Source organism: Rhineura floridana, chromosome 1 (assembly GCF_030035675.1).
Source record: "Rhineura floridana isolate rRhiFlo1 chromosome 1, rRhiFlo1.hap2, whole genome shotgun sequence".
Lineage (NCBI taxonomy): Eukaryota > Metazoa > Chordata > Lepidosauria > Squamata > Rhineuridae > Rhineura > Rhineura floridana.
The window spans coordinates 126,398,574-126,412,277 of record NC_084480.1 but is presented as its reverse complement, the minus strand read 5'-3'; the positions used below and the strand labels follow the sequence as shown (position 1 = coordinate 126,412,277).

General features: G+C 38.9%; 1 protein-coding gene across 12 annotated transcripts in view; it reads left to right on the top strand.

Annotated features, from left to right (window-relative positions):
- The window catches only part of LINGO2 (leucine rich repeat and Ig domain containing 2), a 982,977-nt gene that overhangs the window by 157,306 nt on the left and 811,967 nt on the right, over positions 1 to 13,704 (top strand). For 9 of the 12 annotated variants that reach the window (XM_061631608.1, XM_061631634.1, XM_061631578.1 and 6 more), the window contains one exon: positions 1,920 to 2,047. The exons of the other annotated variants lie outside the window; for them this stretch is intronic. The gene's annotated coding sequence lies outside the window, so the exon portion shown is untranslated. The remainder of the gene's footprint in view (positions 1 to 1,919; positions 2,048 to 13,704) is intronic. 12 annotated transcript variants of the gene reach the window in all.

Sequence of the window (13,704 nt, the reverse complement as noted above, 5' to 3'; positions counted from 1 at the left end):
ACTTCAGCTAGTGCAAAATGCTGCGGCCAGAGTTCTCACTGGGACAAAGAAATTTGACCATATAACACCTGTCCTGGCGCAGCTGCACTGGCTACCGATATGTTTCCGGGCCAGATTCAAAGTGTTGGTTCTTACCTATAAAGCCCTAAACGGCATCGGACCGCAATACCTGATGGAGCGCCTCTCTCGCTATGTACCTACCCGTTCACTACGCTCGACGTCGAAGGCCCTTCTCCGGGTTCCAACCCATAAAGAGGCCCGGAGATCAACAACTAGATCTAGGGCCTTCTCGGTGGTGGCCCCCGAACTATGGAATGCCCTCCCAGACGAGATACGCCTGGCGCCTTCTCTGTTATCTTTTCGGCGCCAGGTAAAAACTTACCTTTTCGCCCAGGCTTTTTAAATTTTGTAAATTTTTAAATATTTTAATTTAACATTTTAAACTTAATATGATCTTAATTTAAATCCCAATGGCAATTTTATTAATGTTTTATAATTGTACTATATATATATTTTTTTCCACACTTGCTCATATTTTAATTGTGATTTTATTTGTTGTACACCGCCCTGAGAGCTTTCTGCTATAGGGCGGTCTAGAAATGTAATTAAATAAATAAATAAATTATATTTGATGTTTGAGGGAAATTAGGATAGGAAGTCCAATTAATTAACACCTGTGTAGTGTCAGTGCACTGTGGAATTTCCATGAGAACATTTTAAATAGGCAATTTACCAGAAACACTAATTAGTAATTACTGCTTTACAATTATGAATTCCCCCTTTCATGAAACTTTCTGTTTGAATGTAGCAAAATTCTGGGTCCTCTGATGCCTCTTCAGTTTGTGAAATGTAAAATATATATTTCATTTTTGAACTTTCTTTAAATGACAACACTGATATTAAGTAAGACAATTGCAGTGTTTGGATGTCATGCTAAACCATAGTTTAATGGCCATTCTAAACCACAGTTTAGCATATCAGTTAACCAAGTGACCTTTGGTCTCGCACACCCCCTTCTCCAGTGTGGCCATGAAAAGGAATTCAGAAGCTTATAATTTTGATTAACTAGAACAATCCAGCCTAACAATCTGTGGTCATACAAAAATGGAAGTGAAAGCTTCCATACTTCTCCTTGCAGCCACACCAGAGGAGAAGAGGGAGTGCACTAACCTACGGCTCGTTTTGGATCATTCACATCATACTAAATTATGGTTTAATATGATGTCTGAACGTGATCATAATGTAAGAAACCCTCTTAAATAATTCAAACAGGGTGACTTTCTAGCAGAGGTAAGGTATGTATAGAAATGAAAACCGTGTGCAAGACCTAATGTCTGTAATTTGGGTCATGAACTGAAGTACTTGAACATTTGAAGTATGTTTCTATCTAAGAGCTGTAAGTGTCCTAGAATACTTCAAATATTCAAATATTTTACTGGTTTCTAGGCAGAGACCTTGCTCAGTCAGTATTCTCTTGGAAGAAACTTAGTAAGGCTGCTAGGCTCTTATACCCCTTATACATTATAGTAGAAAATAGCAAAGTAAACTATGCTGTACTGATGTTGTTTTCAACTTGTTTCCTGAGTAGCCTTCTAAAAAATTTCACAGACATGTCAGTTGGGCCACAGTGAGAAGATTAGTACTAATGGGCAAACTGCTATGAACGACAGCTTGTTTATCATGTTCCATCTCCCTCCTGAAATATGTAGCTGTAAGAGAGTCTACATCACAACTGTTCTTTAGATGGGGCAACAGTACAGCCTTGAAAGGCCCGGCTAGTGCCCTGTCTGAACCTAGGCATGCACCAGAATCCTTGAAATACCAGAATTCTATGGCAGACTTGTAGGGGGTTCATTTTAATTTAATTCATTTATTTAGAACACTTATATGCTGCTTAATCTTTTGCATTTCATCGGCAGATAAGTGGATGCCCTTATTTCCCTGAGGTGAGAACACATGGAAGCCCCTGCTGCATTTCATCCATTTGAAAATGGGCTCTCTTGTACCTAATCATCTCCCACTGGATTTCCAACAGCATGGACTGGATGTGAGCATTCAAATCGCAAACGTCTCATTAGTTAGTTTCTCATTAGTTAGTTAGTTAGTAAAGGTACAAGGGAAGTAATTTGATACTCAGTATTGCCACCATTTGGATAAATATTCTTTAATTAAATTACCAATTTTACATTAACATAGCATAAGTGTTCCCAAAACAAGTAAAAGGTCTGACTTATATATATATATATATAAACTTATATTACAAAAATGTTGAGAGGGGAAAAGATAAGATTTTTAAAAAACAAACAGAAAATACATTTTTTAAAAACCCTCACATATATTTGTGTTATTAAACATACTGGTAGGATACTTTATTAATGTAAATGAATTAAATGGGACTATTTCATATATCACTTTATTGTTCCAAAATTGTATAAATAAGACCCAGCTCTCTAAAAACCTATTTTGATAATTATGACGTGTCATTATCATCGGTACTGTTTCCCAAGTTTTTATCAACCTTTCTATCAACATTGGGGGTTTATTGTTTTCTGTCACTGAGGGATACATATTTTCATTACGGTGAGCAAAGTCGCTACTCACTGGGAGTCCACATTTGTAACTTCACCACGGGTCATACACAGGAGAATTGTTTCGGGATTTCTTGATCTTGTTTGGCCTGTCATTTCCTGTACAAAGTCCAGAATTACATTCCAGAACTGTTGTATTTCAACACAGTCCCCAAAATTGTATAAAGTCTGCCTTCTACTTCTCCAACCGTATTTACTTTGACTGATTATTTTTCTTAGTTTGTGTAGTGTTTACCATTGATAAGATGTTTTAAAAAATTTTCTTTCAGGTTACCACTTGATAATGTGATTGGAATGTTCTTAAATAGCCAGGGCCACTCTTCTTCTGACACTGATAAATTAAATTTCACTAGATCTCGATTCCATTTCTATTTGTATGTTGGGTATAATTGTTGCATTTTCAGTAAGGTGGGAATTTGATACATTTTAGCAATAGCTTTCTTTTTCTCTGGTTGTAATAAAAAAAATCAAAGGCAGTACATAAACATGAAGGTCTGTATTTTGTCTTAATCCACCATATGTCTTAATTGGAAGAATCGAAAAGGGTCTCTCATTGTCCAAAATTGTGACCACATTTTTATAGGATAAAATAGATCCTTGTTCAAACCAAGGGCTAATATAAAGCAATTTTTCTCCTAAATGATGAACAGTCGTATTTGATTATTTATGAATTAATTTCTAAAAATGGAGGTCAAGGTGGGGAAACCAGAGGCTTACTTTTGTACACAGTGGATCCATACTTTAAATATTGTGTTTTTCAATGTGAGGAAATTTTGTTTGGTTATTATTGTCTTTTGGCTTAAACTATAATCGTTCCTGTAGTTCTTTATTGTACAATTCTTGCTCAGTTTTTAATTCTATATTATCTCTATCTTTGAATATTCTAAAAACAAGGATCATTTAACTGCTTGATATCTCCTGATTATGTTAGGTATTCTCAATCCTCCATTACTTGTTTTTTTGTATAAGTTCTCATTTGCTGTAGTACTTGACTTATTTCATAGAATCATAGAAGAGTAGAGTTGGAAGGGGCCTACAAGGCCAATGCGTCCAACCCCCTGCTCAATGCAGGAATCCAAATCAAAGCATTCCCAACAGATGGCTGTCCAGCTGCCTCTTGAATGACTCCAGTGACGGAGAGCCCGCTACCTCTCTAGGTAATTGATTCCATTGTCGTATGGCTCTAACAGTTAGGAAGTTTTTTCTGATGTCCAGTCAAAATCTGGCTTCCTGCAACTTGAGCCCATTATTCCGTGTCCTGCACTCTGGGATGATCCCGGCCCTCCTCTGTGTGACAACCTTTCATGTACTTGAAGAGTGCTATCGTATCTCCCCTCAGTCTTCTCTTCTCCAGGCTAAACATGCCCAGTTCTTTCAGTCTCTCCTCATAGGGCTTTGTTTCCAGTCCCCTGATCATCTTTGTTGCCCTCCACTGAACCTGTTCCAGTTTGTCTGCATCCTTCTTGAAGTGCGGAGACCAGAACTGGATGCAGTACTCAAGATGAGGCCTAACCAGTGCTGAATAGAGGGGAACTAGTACTTCACACAATTTGGAAACTATACTTCTGTTAATGCAGTCTAATATAGCATTTACTTTTTTTGCAGCCACATCACACTGTTGGCTCATATTCAGCTTGTGATCAACGACAATTGCAAGATCCTTCTCGCATGTCGTACTGCTGAGCCAAATATCCCCCATCCTATAACTGTGCATTTGGTTTCTTTTTCCTAAGTGTAGAACTTTGCATTTATCCCTGTTGAATTTCATTCTGTTGTTTTCAGCCCAATGCTCCAGCCTATCAAGGTCCCTTTGGATTTTGTTTCTGTCTTCCACGGTATTAGCTATGCCCCCCAATTTTGTATCATCTGCAAATTTGATAAGCATACTTTGTACCTCCTCATCCAAGTCGTTAATAAAAATGTTAAAGAGCACTGGGCCGAAGACCAAGCCCTGTGGTACCCCACTCGTTACTTCCACCCAGTTTGAGAAGGAACCATTGATAAGCACTCTTTGAGTACAATTCTGGAGCCAGCTGTGGATCCACCTGATAGTTGTTCCATCCAGCCCACATTTAGCTATCTTGCTAATCAGAATATCATGGGGCACTTTGTCAAAAGCTTTGCTGAAGTTGAGATATATTATGTCCACAGCATTTCCAGAGTCTGCAAGGGAGGTTACCCGATCAAAAAATGAGATAAGATTAGTTTGGCAGGATTTGTTCTTCATAAATCCATGTTGGCTCCTAGTAATCACTGCATTGCTTTCAAGGTATTTACAGATTGACTGCTTTATAATCTGCTCTAGAATTTTTCCAGGGATTGATGTTAGGCTGACTGGTCTGTAGTTCCCCAGTTCCTCCTTCTTGCCCTTTTTGAAGATAGGGACAACATTAGCTCTCCTCCAGTTATCCCGCACTTCACCGGTCCTCCATGATTTTGCAAAGGTAATAGAGAGCGGTTCTGAGAGTTCTTCAGCCAGTTCCTTCAATACTCTAGGATGCAGTTTATCGGGCCCTGCCGATTTGAACTCATTCAAAGTGATTAGGTATTCGTTGACCGTTTGTCTGTCAATCTCAAGGTCCAATCCTGCCCCTTCTACTTCATGTTTCCCGGGAGGGTCATAGGCCCTTTTTTGGGAGAAGACTGAGCCAAAGTAGGAATTGAGCACTTCTGCCTTTTCTTTGTCATCTGTTATCATTTTGCCATCCTCACTGAGTAGCTGTGCCACCATTTCTTTTCTCTGTCTTTTACTATGGACATACCTGAAGAAAGCTTTTTTGTTGCTTTTAGCATCCCTTGCTAGCCTCAGCCTTTTGACAAAAAAAAGTTCAGTATTCTTTTCTGTAATTGTGTGAGCTCATGGTTTTCTGTCTCTAAAGGTAGTGTCATAAAAAGGAGTGGTATTTTAGGCAAAATCAACATAGATATGGCTGTTATTTTTCTCAATCACGATAATTGTAATATTCCCCTCTTTTTTTAAATCCTCTTCAATCTGCTTAGTCAGTCTTTTGTAGTTGTGTTCCTTGATTGTTTTAGGGTCAGGATGTATCCAAATACTTAAATATCTTATTGGTTTGTTTTCCTGTTGTTGGCCAGTATCTCTTAGCTGTTTTTCTATTTGCCTCTTAGTTATATTAATTTAGTTGTATTTATTTTATATCCAGAAGCGTTGCTATATAGTTGTAACATGTTATGAGTACTTGGTTGTGTTAAAGTCAGTTGTATATTATTGGTTTATTACACAGTTTTAAATTCTTCACCCCCATATTTGGTTCCTGTTATTTGTTGATTATTCCATATCAAAAAAGCTAATGGTTCCAGAAAAAATGTGAATATTAATGGTAAGAGTTGACATTCTTGGCGAATACCTTGCTACTGCATAATGGATGTTGATAATTGATTGTTAACAAATACTTGGATAAATATATGGAGGATATTTTGTAAATATGCAACCACTGTTGTGGTCTAGTGGGATAAAAATCATCTCCCTCTATCTCGAAATACCTTGCATTTTCTTTCTCCTTCATCTGGAGTGTTGAGGCATCATGGGAAAATAAGGCACTGGGCAGCCCTATTAGAATATCTTGAGGACTGGCTGTTCAGTTCTGCCTTCAGCTCTTGAGCAAAGTGTCTCATTTGTCCAATGGACAATAAGGCCTTCAGAATAAATGACATTTGAACCCATAACTTCAGCAACTTAACCTCTAACTAGCTCACCTAATTAATCACTGCATCTCTGAACAGGGGCAGGGGGAAATTTCATTTGCTTTGTATTTTCAAGTGAACCCCCAAATTCACATCTGCTTGAATAATTCATGGGTCAGAACTTTGGATTTTTATACTTCTCTAAATTTGGCAAGACAGTTCTTGGCTAAAATATTAGTCTGAAATACAGAAAAAGCATATTTTAGGATAAAATATGTTTAGAAATGCCTACATATTGATACATAATATTTAAATAGTATTTTATCATAAAATACATTTTACATCTGAACTTTGGTATTTCTTAAAAAATCAAATTCATGCAGAACCAGCATGGAATAAACGTACGAACACGTGCAAAATTGCTTTGGGCCAGAAGCAGACTTATCCATCTATCCACAGTTCTGAAATGGGAGTTGTAAATTGAGGAACTTGTGTGCCTTTCACTCACAGAAAATGTAGTAATCTACCAGGGGTGCCTGATTATTCTTTTTATATTTTGTAAATCCATAGAGTTGTGTTATATCCAGCTATGCAATGCAAGTTGGTCTCAGATCTCTTGCCACTAATTTGGAAATGCCTTTTCTCCAAAATGTGGCTGGTAACTCAGTCGTCTTTGGACAAAGCACTTTAAAAAATGCATGCATTTCACCGCTGTGCATAATCTATTTTGCTTTTTCAGGATTAAGTTGACAGAAGCATATTGAATTCTGCAGAGAGGAATCAAGTTTTGTATGCATCATGAGAAACGTTCTGTATGCATATTGTCTGAATGGCAACTAGTCTAATAAAAAAGCCTTTTATTTGTCAGTGTAACAATGTTAGAAGAGGAGACTGTAGAAATAAATGTACATCATTGTGACTTGAAAATCTGATTTTGCAGCAAAATATGGAGTGTTTATGGAAGGCTAGGAGCTAGGTTATATCTGCCTAACTGTGACAATCCAAAAGAGCAAAATTTGATCCTTCTCACTGAACTCCTCTCCCCTTCTTCACTTGAACCAAGGTTAAAATAAAACCAATCCCACCTTCCTGGGTGATTATCTTATAGTTTGCCTCCCGTAAGTAAGCAGCCATTTGAATTATCATTTGATACGCTTCTGTTTCTTCTCTTAAGATGGAGCTGACTAGAAGGGAGAATCAAGAGTGTCCTGTTTGAATCCCAAGTGGATTTAAACACTTTCCTCAGGCTGCATTCAGACATGGGGTTTATTGCATTAATTTGACTGATTATAATGGTAGCACTTTTGTCCCGATTTCTAACATTCCTTTCATAACGTAGCACCTGTTGCATTATGGAAATGTGTTTTTTTGACCAATATGCTGCCATGTCATGCTAAATATCACTCACATCAGCATGCGTGGTGTGACACAACAATGAATGCCATCGGACATATCGCTAGTGCCCCACCCTTTCTGAACATGCGCACTTCTGGTCCCCCATGATTCCTCCATGAAAATGGCCATAAAGAACTATATGCAAATCTTTGGCCCTCCAGATGTTGTTGAACCACAACCCCCATTATCCCTAGTCATTGGCCATGCTTGCTGGGGTTGATGAGTGCTGTCATTCAGCAACATCTGGAGAGCCAAAAGTTCCCCACACCTGGTCTAGAGGAAGAGGGCAAGTGAGTGGATAGTGCAGTGGGGCCAGTTCCCACAGTCCTATCCAGTATGTGACTCCAGTCTTTCTGTGAATGCTGAAACCACATAAAGCAGATCTGATCAACAGCTGCCATGGTGTTATGGGAGCCAGAGTGAAAACATTACAGTGTCACATGCCTAGTTTTTCAGTTTTTAGTCCAGCAGATTGCTGTCAAGAGATCCAGTAAAAATCAACTTCACGTTCTAATCACCTTCATGCTCTAGTGAATTGTGCATTAAATAGGATCATGTTACAAGAACTGGGAATTACATCTGTGAGGAAGCATGGAGTTCACACTGCAGTGGGATCCTAAAGTTCTTTACTTGAAATAGAGTGCTATAAGTGGAGATTAAGAGGTACTAATGATGATTTGAACTTCTGTGAGGCATCGTTCTGTCTAGCATACAACATACAACTTGATCATTTGCCTTATCATCTGGAATTAAAGCCTCAATGGATAGATACAACTGTAGTAATGCAACTACCCAGTAAGCCACTTTCCTGTGTTATCTTGCTTAAGTGATAAATGGTAAAATACTCATTTATATCTAGCCAATAACATCCTGATAACTAAAAAATAGCAGTCCTGGGAACCCAAATTCTTTGCAGATTACGGTATTCTGTTCTTGGATTCACCGATATGAAAAGGATTTTGCACGCTAAGAAGACCAGAGGGTAGCTTTAAAGATGATAAAGATTCCAGAAAGCAAATGCTACAAGTGCTGGAGAAACTCAGTATGTTTTTATATTACAATAAAATAGAAAAGGTTTTGGACAATGTAAGCTGTTTTCAAATATTTAGCAGGATGCCAGAAAGAGGAAAGACAACTATTTGTCCTATTTACTGAGGGCAGAATAAAAAGCAGTTATTGCAAACCACAGGGAGGGTAAATTAAACATAGGAGCTGTGATGTTTGTGATATACATGGTGTATAACATACTGATGATACCTTCATGACAACTATGAACTCATCTTATTCCAGTAATGGGGTCGTTGCAGTAGCCTCCACTGAACTGTTGTTGGCCCAGAACTGAACATCCTGATTAATGCTTACTTACTTATACCAGAGTTTGTAGATGTTACACTGTTGATAGCATTTCTGTATATGTGTGTGTGTATATATATTTGGGGATTTGAACCCTGGTCTCCCAGTTCTTAGTCTAACACTCAATGTATTACATATTCATCTGCATTTTCCCCAGTATTAAACATTGTTGGGATTAAACATGCTAGCTGTGCCTTCATGATGTATCACAAAGATTAAATGGGTTAGAATTGACAGGGCTCACCCAAGACATTTTCCTGCCTGAAACGAAGGACAAAATGGCACCCCATCCCAAGTTCATATTACAGAATGGCCGGGCAGTGGAACATTACCCCAATACTGTTGATGGGGCAGTGCTGCCCACCACCTCTGAGTTCAGCAGGCTGGCTTTGGAAGTGTAAAACAGGCTCACATGGTGCTTACAGCTCTGTCCACCAATACCTTCTTAGTGCTTGCTCACTGCTCTTCTGGGCACCTATGGTCTACCCCCTCAAGCAAATGCTACAGTGCAGCAGTAAAGGTACCTATGTGTATCATATGAGCAGAACTATATACATATGCACATGCTGTCTCCTGGTGTGCATGCCTGATCAGGGGCTAGGAAAAGACAGCTAGGAGAAACAGCCAGCCACCACTGGCTCAGGAGTAAGCAAGCATTGCTGCTACAAGAGCACCAGCTCTGAAGTATGGGAATGACTAGGGGACAGGAGATCACACATGCACACATGCATACGCATACTGGCATCTGACATGACTGCATCACTCTGGCTTAAGGAGGGACCTTCCCTGGTTGGGAGGATAACTAAGTAGCAGGGCAGTTCTCAGTAGGAACTGGCACTCAACAGAAACAGTGACATTTAATATAAGCAATTTAAATTAAACTATGCATGGTAGAAAAATTATGTCAAATGACATACTGGATTAAGTAATAAGGAAGATATTTCTACCTTTCAATGGAGTTGTTTTTCAAAACATGCTATCATTAACATAATTTGCTTGCATCAGCGTAAGTTGATTATGTATCTAAATTAATTAAGGATTCTCCAGACTAATTTAATTAAAATGCAGACTAAATTCACAAAAATGTCCTGTTGAATTAATCTTGCATGCCGCTGCAGAATGCTGGTTCAGTACTGGTTGGCCCAGGGAAAGAATAACACCAAAATGCTTTACGTTGCCAACTAGCATAAATTTAAGATGGTCACCAGAAGGAGAAAAATCCACTTTAGTTACCACAGAGCTGTTATGAGTCCAAAAAGGTCTCCAAGATAGATACATTTGAGAGGTGTGCTTGTTGACAAGTTTAAATTTGGATTTTGTTTCTTCAGCCACAGTCCATAAGGAGACCAGAAGTATTTTGGATCTTCCACTGTGGAGGATTGCTTCACCTGACTTCTCCCTGATTCACCTGGCTTCTCCCTGATCTCACCAGGCTGTCACCTGGCTTCTCCCTTGCTAGGAAACATTTCTGGATGTGGTTTAGGAGGCTGAGCCTTGTCCCTGTGAAGGCTGTGGGGATTGGGATGTAAATGAGGAATGCTTGGTGGACAAGGAGGAAAGGAGAGTGAGGGGAGATTCCATGTTCCAATCCTGGAAAAAAATGAATTGGAAGCTGCTTTACCCATTCCATTTTATGTGCACACATAACACATCTTAGCTGTACATCTAAAGAAAATGCAAAGCGTTGAATATAAGGAGGACATCTTGGCAGGGCTGGTGCAAGACAATTTAGTTTCTGTACAAGGACATTGTAACATTCTTGTTAGCTGCGTCTTGTCTTGAACCTGCTGAACACTGGCAAACTGGAACAGGTTATACCATTTAGGGCTGGTATGATGGAATGTGGCAAATAGCACTGGTGGAAAAATTGACACATCACATTGGGCTTGTCAGGGGACAGTTGGAAGAAGATCAATTCACAGAAGTGTGGTTCCCTTCCCATTTCTCTCATACATAAATTATGGTACACAGTCTAAGAGCTAGTTAACATCTCATGCTAAGTCAAACTATGGATTAGCATGCATGTGCAGTCTCCCAGACAGGAGATTATAGACTCTTTGCTCCTCCTCTAGTGCTGCTGCTGCACTGTGAGCTAAGCCATGGTTTAGCTTAGTGTGTTGGCTGAACACAGACTCATGGTTTATCTCATTCTGGACAATCAACCATTTGTAGCCAAGGCTTGTTCTTGTATTTACAGCTTGTGGTTTGTCTAGAAGAAACAAACTATGAGACCATGCTTAGTTTTTGACAGTGCAGCCTCAGTAGGACCAGGAGAGGAATACAGTGGCTGCAATTTCATCTCTGGGAACCCCCATGGGACCAAAGCATGGTTTGACTTAGCGTTATGTGTGAACCATCTCTGTGAGTCTCAAGTATCCTTCTGGACAGATACATTTACCTCAATAAAATCCATCTTTAAATGTACTACCTCTGTATTCTGTTACATAGTTGAAAACAAGTTGCATTTTGACATTTTGCATTTTGACGTTTTGCATTGGTGCTCTAAATGTTAATACTTTGTTTTCATTCAGTTATAAAGACATGACTTTAATCCGGATGATCTTGCTGGCCTTCTCTTCTGTTCTGTTGTCCATGAATTTATATCCCATTGAACTTTTGTAGTCCAATCAGAGAACAGTATTCATTTGAAACAAAAATGTTGACATGTAAAAACATCTCTAAAGCAAAACAAAAAGGCAGCAGTAACTACAAAACTTACACTTGCCCCTTAACCTTTCCTTGTAAAAGAGAAAGTGTAAAAAGGTGAAATCTAGTTTTTCTGACCTGCATATTCTGTTTGCCTAGGACAAATGCCTCATGTCTTAGTATCTGGCACATGCTGGGTGCTAAATAGTTTATATGTAGCACAGTACACTTTGAAGGTGGGGAGCATCTTCTTTCCTTGTGATATATTCTATGAATATTTTAATCCTATGAAATCTTTAGAAGTCTCTCTGTGTGTGTGTGTGTGTGTGTGTGTGTGTGTGTGTGTGTGAGAGAGAGAGAGAGAGAGAGAGAGAGATTATCCTGATTCTTCCTCCCCCAGGTTATGATTATTTCTGTGGAGCACATATATAAAAAAATCACTGGTTCTGCCATATGCTGTTTACCCCCTTCCCCCCCACTCACAGGTTTTCCTCTGCAATCATTCCTCGCCTCCATCTGCTGTTACCCATTTGTCTGAAGAATCCACTCCTGGGGACAGGTTAGAACAAAAGTAGCAAAGGGAGGACGGCTTGCAGAGGGAAGGTTATGGGAACAGTTAAGCATCCTTCCTGCATCTCACGTCTTCCCTGCAAGTTTCATTGCCCTTTGGAGGAAGACATAGGCTTGGAAAGCTGATGTTTGCTACTGTCCATGGTGTTATACCCTTAGTGGTATTGACACGCATAGTTAAATGGGCCTGTGTGCTAAGTATGTGTTGTGAAAGGCACAAATATCTTGCTTACAAGAAAAGGTGTGTGCATGTCCTGTTTTTAACATTTTACTATATTTCTCTTTTTAACGTTTTATTGAAGTTTTTCTTGTCTTGTATAATAATACTTATAGTACCCTTTCCCCCCATTCCCCGCCCTTTTGATTTATGCATTAACATATTAACACATCATTTTAAAATGCTAATGAGTAAATGCTATATAAATGTCTAAATAAATAAGTTTCTGTTGCCTTGATAATGTTGCTGTATACATTATTTAGTATAATAGATACAACCACTACCACAATTGCTCTTAAAATATGCTGTGTTTTCTTTCAATAATCAGTATATTCAAGAATGGCTCATATAAAATGTCACCTTTGGCAGATGTTATAGCAAACAGCAATGGCTTTTTGACCACACAATAGGGATGATTCGACAATGCTTTAAAAGGATGTGTGAAGGGATCACGGGGCCATGTGTACTAGCTACATCCCCATCACTGCACATACTGGTCACACCCTCTACTAGGGATGGAAGGATCTGTCAATTTTGATTCTCTCAGTTTCTCATTTTTCCCATCTTAAATTCAGTTCTGCAGCAATGTGCATTTTTTTCTTTTTAAAAAAATCCTCTTGAAAATTCTTTACACTTTAGTGCAAATTTCTCCTAATAAACACTTTTTCCATTCAATTTTGAGTAATATACACAAGCAATGTCTCCTAATATAATGCGTTTTAGTATGTTATTTTCACTAATATATTTATTTTAAGCATATTTCCCTTAATATTTGCATTTTTGTAAATGGTTGAAGAACTGATTGCAAAATTCAGAGAAGTGAGAATTTCAAAAGATAGCTGTTTTTCAGTTCTCATATTGTTTTGAAAACACAAATTTGATAGATTTTGGCTTTAAATGAGAACTGAAACAAATTCACCTCCCCCATTCCTACCCTCTGCTGTCCACACATTTAACCAGCATATGCAGGGGTTCTACTGCTTTGGCAGGTAGAGCTTTTCTACACAGGAGAGACCATCAGATCACATGTAGAGCTCTTTCACACACTGTCTGAATACAGCATAGATGAAAGGTATGTGGCTATTCTGCACACTGTTAGCAGGGGGAGGATCTATCCCATGTGGCCCTGAGATCTTCCTCCCAGTACTTCCAATGCAAAGCCCCCCCCCCGTGCATCCAGCCATGTGGGTCCCCCCCCCGCATTGGATGTTTGTTGAAACTCTTAATGGTGTAACTCTTAATGGTGTATGTTCAAACATTTCCATAGGAACTGCAACAAGAGGGAGAAAC